Raw genomic sequence first — 6,907 nt, forward strand, 5'->3', positions numbered from 1 at the left:
TAAAATTGCACATGGGTCTTCTCGGTAAGTGAGGTCTGACAGGCCAGTTTGCAAAAACCAGAGAGGAAACAGAAACCAGACGGTTGTACAAGGCCATGGCCACGCTACCTGGAGCTGATCAGTGGCTTTGTCACGTGAGTCTTTCATCCCTTACATTTTCTGCTGCTGTGGGCAAAACAACTCTGTAGCAAGCCTTGACCTCTCACTTCCTATTTATATGTTATTTTGGAGCAACGGATCTCTTCCAGTCCCATTTCTCTGAAACCAGCAAGGGGCAGAGGGACTATGCAGGGAAAGACAAGCAATGCCACTGGGGGCTGAGGGATGCTGAGGAGCAGAGCCATTCCAGGACAGGCAACCCCACATCCTGCAGAACCCTGGCCCTGGGACCAGCTGCAGCACCAGCCTGGGTACCTGCTCCAGGAGGACAAACAGCACTTACGGAGGACATCCAAGAGCAGCCTTGCATATGCTCATTCAAAATCACTGGCAGCAGAGGACAGAGGCTGCTTAGATTTTACATTGCTTCCATTTATTTAGTCCCCCAGGTTTGTTATTGATTCCACCTGTGACATTACGCAAAAGCCCCCATCGACTACAGGACAATTTAGGATGATTTCTGATACTCCAGCAGCATCAAATTAGATCTGCTTCAAGGTGATCTGCCAGCTCTGGCTCTCCATCACACACTGTGCTCCCGTTTCAAAAGCACCCTATTCTAATACTCCGTTTTAATACCATGCAGAGACGAGATCTGCAGGTCCTGTTATTATATGAAATTAAAATACATTGTGCTGGTTACATTCCTAGGTTTAATGTATAGGCACCACTAGTAAAACAGCAAGAGCCCACCGAATGCAAGATGCCGCGCATTGTATTAGCTACATTGATTTATAGAGGAGGAATGCACAAATAGATGGCACACTGTACTCTAACATCACAACAAAATGCCAATGAAATGTAATGCTCTGTAGAGAGACATGAGTTGTTTCCGGGGATATTAATAGTCAGGCTGAACTGGGGGGAAAAGCTATTGGTGTGTTTGCTGCTGAATGTTCTTGAGATCCTGTGTGGTAAAGTGATAGTGGTTTGTTTGACCACAGATGACGTTATTCTTACTGAAAGCGTGCTTGTCCCAAAGTTTTCCAGGGATTGTCAATACCCTGAGTCCTGCTATAGATTCTGTCAACCATTTAATTATGGATGCTTAATCACTGGTGGTGGATTAGCCCCTGGTCTCCTCCAAACACAAGCATGTACGTGCAGCAAAACCTGAGTTTCAGAGCTCAGGCAGCAAGCTCGCAAGTAGCTCCAATTTCCCAGAAGGTTGTTCCTGCACGATGAATACCTTTCAGTCACTTCCAAGTGGATGGGAACAGGCTTCAGCAGGTGTTTGCTTCTCACATAGTGAATCCTTCTTCAGAGCCAGAGCAGGGCCTGGCCTGCAGGAAATATTTTGCAGTGGACTGCATTTTTACAGGGTTTAAGAGATCACTCAAGTGTGCGATGAGCTGAGGGACCAGTTCAACATGCAGTATTGCAGGAGGCACCACGATTCCCCCTGTGCCATTGACCTGGAGCATATGTGCCATGTGCATCTCGCCTCCCACAAGGTTTCCAGGGGGATGCTCTGCAAAGCACTGAATCTTAAAACCAGTTGATGCTGAGCACCAGCCCCTCTTTTCCCTCCCAGTTTAATTCCAGCATGGTCCTAGTAGCTTCTGCCCCCACAACCTCTACCTTACACTGCACACAAACACTAAGCTTTTGTAATCCTTCCTCTCCAGTGGGCCAAGATATTAACCACTGACACCATGAACAGGAATCTTTGGCCACCACAAGACTGATGGAGTCCCCAGAGGGTAGGTGGGATGACGAGGTGGCGCATAAAATGGCTCTTAAAATATAGCTACCATCTATTTCATGCTATTGATAGATTTGAATATCAGCTGTGTACCTGTTATGAATAGTTTACAAAATTTAAAGGACTTTCAATACCCATGTTTTAGCTTTAATTCCATTTTCTCACCAAAATCTAACGTCTTCTGAATCCTTTGTCACTGCTGGCATAAACAGTTCCTGTTTCTCCATTCAAAGGAGGCAAAAATAACCAATCAATAGTAAGGAATATAAAGGGTAGATTCATTTTTTAGCATCATCAGGATACCAGAGCCAGGATATAGAAACAGATGTGAGTGCTATCACCGCCCCATCGCCTGTGCTGCTGGGAGGCATCACTGCAGAGCAGAATAGAAATATTTCTCTTTTTTTTTTTTTTTTTGTATTGTGGAATCAGAGGGTTTTACAGGCATCATAACCAGGTCAGTAGGAAACTTGGGCTCTGCAGCCCACCAGGGAGATATCAACCCGCTGGGCAGCACAGACCTTATTCCTGATGGAGAAGAGGAGGAATAGGCAACATAGGGGATGAAGGGATGTCCAGCTGCATGCTGAGAGCTCGGTGCTCGGCACCTTGTGCCAGTACAGGACCAGCCTCATGGACTGGGACATGGTCCTGGTCTGCCCTGCCACCGCTGAGCTGGGCCGGGGACTCGCAAAGGTACTTTGGTATCTGCTTGAAAATATGTTAAAGCCTTTCCTCTTGATGGACACATTTGCAGTATAAATAGTTATGTCCTCTTTATTTCACTCTGAGGTTTAATTAATATATAAATCAAATGCTTGTAAAACTCAGAAATGCTTGGGAAGATGTAAAATTTAATTAGTTTGCCCGCACAACTCCATATGTCAACTGTTAGCTCAATTACGCTTTGCCATGAAATACTGACTGCGCTTTCCCATACTGGTAATTTCCCTCTATCTCAGAGTCATGGTTAATCAACACCCTGAACTCAACACACACACTCGTGTTAAATTAAATATTGAGCACAAGGAGCGAGAGCCTCCTTAATGAAATCACAGCTGGATTTTCCTCAGAAATGAGGTCCTCATGCAATACTGGGGCAGATTATAATCTCCGGGGCATGGGGCAGGTTATCACCCTGCTCTGGGATGTGCTACCAGGCCGTCACGCAGCAGGTGCACAACCATACTCGTGCTATCATATCAAGAACTGGAGGAAATACACCTCTGTTCCGGTTTTCTTGGGATTGGAGAGGGATGGGGCAGATGCCGGTCAGGCAGGGACTGGAGGAGACAAGGGGAGGCTGGAGATGAAGCACATGGCAGGGATGGGGCAGGCAATAAATACACTGTGATTGGCTCACGCACATGCGAAGTGCAGGTGTACAGCAGTTAAAGACAGTAACAAGCTACCGGTGTATACATTAAATACACGTTAAAAGCACATTTAGGGCAGCCCCCAGCCTGGCAGTGAGAGTCGGTACAAATGAGCGCCACTACTCTGTTTATTCCTGTTTCAGAATTTTCAAGTGACAAGAAAATGTCAGAATTATTATCTGGAAAAGGGCCAACAAACTCACAGCCCTCTTGGGGCACCCTTCCTCCCCATCCCCAGCCCAGGCACAAGGGTTCCAAGAGCCCCCTTGGCTCACGCACCGTGGGATGCAGAGGAGCTCTGTGCCGAGCCGTGCCAGCTCACGTGCCTGTGGCTTTCTCCCTGGCCAGGCATGCCACGGGGCGACTTGGAAGTGACCTTTGCTGGCTCAGCCGCGGCGCCTGGCACGCTTGGCTGCTCCCGGCATAATAGCCAGCCGGTGGCATCGTGTCGGCTCCCAGCCGTGCCCGTCCTGCTGAGACCAGATCCTGCCCACCCATGAGAAGCGGGGGGTTGTGGCCATGACTGCAGCACCACAGCTGACAGGACCGTTTGGTGGGGAGGAGGATGCTGGTGGCTGGATATGCTGTAGCAGAGGGTGCAGCAGCCAAGTGGAAATTAAGCAAGCTGCAGGAGGATGCATTAAACCTTTTTGCCTCCTTCAGAAGAACTCCCTTGGAATAAAGATGTCTCTAACTCTAAAAATAAATTAAGTTCTTATTTTTCCCACTTGTGCCACTTCCCTGTATATAATTTTCCCATTTGTGCTGTGAATACAGACTATTCATTTTCCCTAAAACTATTTTCTTACCCAATTTGCTTTCAAAAGCTGGAGCAGGAACAGAGCCCGGCTGTGGCCACCATGCACAAGCCACCAGCACTACCTTTCCCTGTGGCTTCTGCTCAGAGCTGTTTCCACCGTGCTTTTACAGTCCTGGAAACATTCCCACCCACTTTCCACTGGTCACTAACTCCCTGGTTTGCCTCTGGGGTTTGGGTTTTTCTCCCTCCCCTGTAAGGGAGAAGCTGCAGACCTTGACGGGACGATGCTACAAGACATAAGCCTTGGATCAAGCCCTCCCAGTTTACTGTACATAGGTCAAATCTCCCCCAAGCTCCTGAGATCAGGTGAGAGCCTCATTTCCCTGTGCACTGTGACCGCCTCAAAAAAAAATTATAATTTTAACTATAAAACCACATCGGAGGGGTGGCTGGGGGCGGTTGTTGGGGTTTCTTTTAAGCTGTCCTGATATAAACAGAACCGGAACCCAGATGCAAAATAAAATATTTTTCATCCTCTAACTTCTTTCTTCAGGCAATCAGCTTGTTTCTTTAATTCAAATTAGCTCTTCATATTCAAGTCTCATTTTATCTAATCTTCTTTTTCAATTAAATTCAATTGTTTGTTATCTTCTTAACTTCCTATGCTTCCCTGCATGGCTAATACAGACAAATTTTGCATTTGCTCCTTTCACTTTCCTTTTCTTTTCAACCTGGTGTTGTTTTGCTTAACGAAACCATCTTCCGGGTAAGAGCTCGTTCCAATCCTGAAGCACATCTGTGTTGCCGGGGCACAAGCAATGGCTACCAAGCTGCTGGGAGGGGCAGTATGTTTTCCACTGGCTGGCTACCTCTGCTTGATATCAGGGCATCCGTGTTCCCTGTGCACAGGGAGGAAACCCAGAGCCATGGGGCAGTGAGGCTGGGGCAGGCTTTCCACCTTCACAGGCCAGCTTCGGGTTAGAAGAAAAGGACCGTCCCTCTGCTTTATGAAGTGTCCCTTCAGAACACAGCCTTTATTTCTTTAGCCCTTCTAGAGGGATAAAAAGAAGTGTTTAATGAAAAGTGTGGTGTTAAACATGGATTACAAGTACCTGGAGAGTTCAGGCCAAGTCAGACTCCTGATTTCAAGTGTCCAATATTGCAATGCCTGCAATGGAGTTGCAAGGTAGCTCCAAGCTACATATAAGACCTTTTTTTTGCTAATAATCACTTTCACAGAGCCTTCCCCAGAACACCAGCACTCCAGACACACTAGCACAGCCCACTGCCCCACATTGGGCCCAAACTCGTCCCTCCTGCAAGCCATGCACCAACTCTGAAGTCTCACCCGGGGTTGCTGCAGCCAGATCCTACCCCTGGCCAGGACGGGAGGACCTGGGGAAAACTGGGGCAATTCAGCAGAGAGGGGAGGCAGCTGTCAGCAGGAAGGAGAAGTCTGGGGACAGTTTTGTCCACAGCTGTGAAGCACCCAGGGACCAGAGTGAGGAGATGATGCTGGGAGGCCCTTGCCTTGGAGGTGGTGAAGGTACCACCCGCCAAGAAGACTGTTGGCAGTGAGCAGACTTGGGACAACACCTAGAAAGGGACAAATTTGGGAAAGCTGCAGCTGCCAAAGGATAAACCTCAATATATAGAGGTGATGTATATTGTCAGCCACATCTTTATGTGGCCACTTCTCCAACTTAAGAGTGTAAAAGCAGCTGGAAGCACCCTGCCCTGCCCAGTGGCCATCAGGCCTGGCATTTGCAGAGGAGATGCTCCTGTGGAATTTGCTGGGTTATTGTATTATGAGTGTTTTGCTGCTGTTATGCTGTAACAAAGCTTGGCTCGTTCACTATCGGTGTTGTCACGATGCTTTCAGCGCTTCTGGAAAGGTTATAGGAACCAGAGGACCAGTGATCAGGTGAGAAATTCAGTTTCCACCATCTTTTTTTAAATACTAATAAAGGCTTAGTCTCTCTGGTTATGATAAAAGGCTAGAAGCAGCCCCCAAGTGCATTTCAAAGATGGAAAGACCAGAAGGCAAAGAAAAAAGGCCCCCAATTTTATTATTTTGTATAATCAGAGTATAATTGGAGAGCAGACGCTCTGCCTGTAGCATGCTGCCATTGGGGACTCCAGATTTTTAATAAGAAATCCATAGGGGAATTAGATGCTGTTTCAGTGGTGTTGTGGCTGATTTACAGGGACGCACCTGGAGCCAGAATCCATGCCCCAAGTCACTGTACTTCACAGAAAGCAAAACATTTAGGCACCGTTTGTAAATCCCTGTAAAAACTGGGTCTGCAGTAGAAACAGTGATAGTCCCTTAATTATAGCAGTGCTTGTGGGAGCTGTGATAATTAGGAGTTTCTGGTGTTCTGGAAATCAAAGTGGTTTCTATTCTCTTCTTTAATTAATTCAGGCTTTTATCGATGAAAGTGGAGATGAATTAAGGTTCTGCTCTGGGCAAAGTACAACGATGCTTGTGCAGCCCTTGCAGGGTGAACCCACCAGACCCCAGGACTTGGTCAATGTCCCTCATGCTACAGCATCCCTGGCCTCCAGTTCTCAGTATTTTGGGAAATTGAAGGGGAAAGGCCACAGGGAGACATGCCCCGAGCAGGACTCACCACATCACACGCATATCACAGGGACCTGCTGCACAGGGATGTGCGTCCATATATCCATGGCAGAGGACAGACTGCCTGCCAGCAGGAATTCATGTGCAGCAGATAAGACATCCAGCATTATCACCTCCCCATGCTGCAAAGGGTGAGTCAAGCTGTGTAAAAATCATAGAATTGGTATAAAATCTTTTTGTTTGTTTGTTTAAAGCAAATTAATATTATAAGTCCCTTTTATTTTGCTCTGGGAGGGGTTGATTTTGGGAGGGTTTGTGTGGCA

Source organism: Phalacrocorax aristotelis, chromosome 5, assembly GCF_949628215.1.
Source record: "Phalacrocorax aristotelis chromosome 5, bGulAri2.1, whole genome shotgun sequence".
Lineage (NCBI taxonomy): Eukaryota > Metazoa > Chordata > Aves > Suliformes > Phalacrocoracidae > Phalacrocorax > Phalacrocorax aristotelis.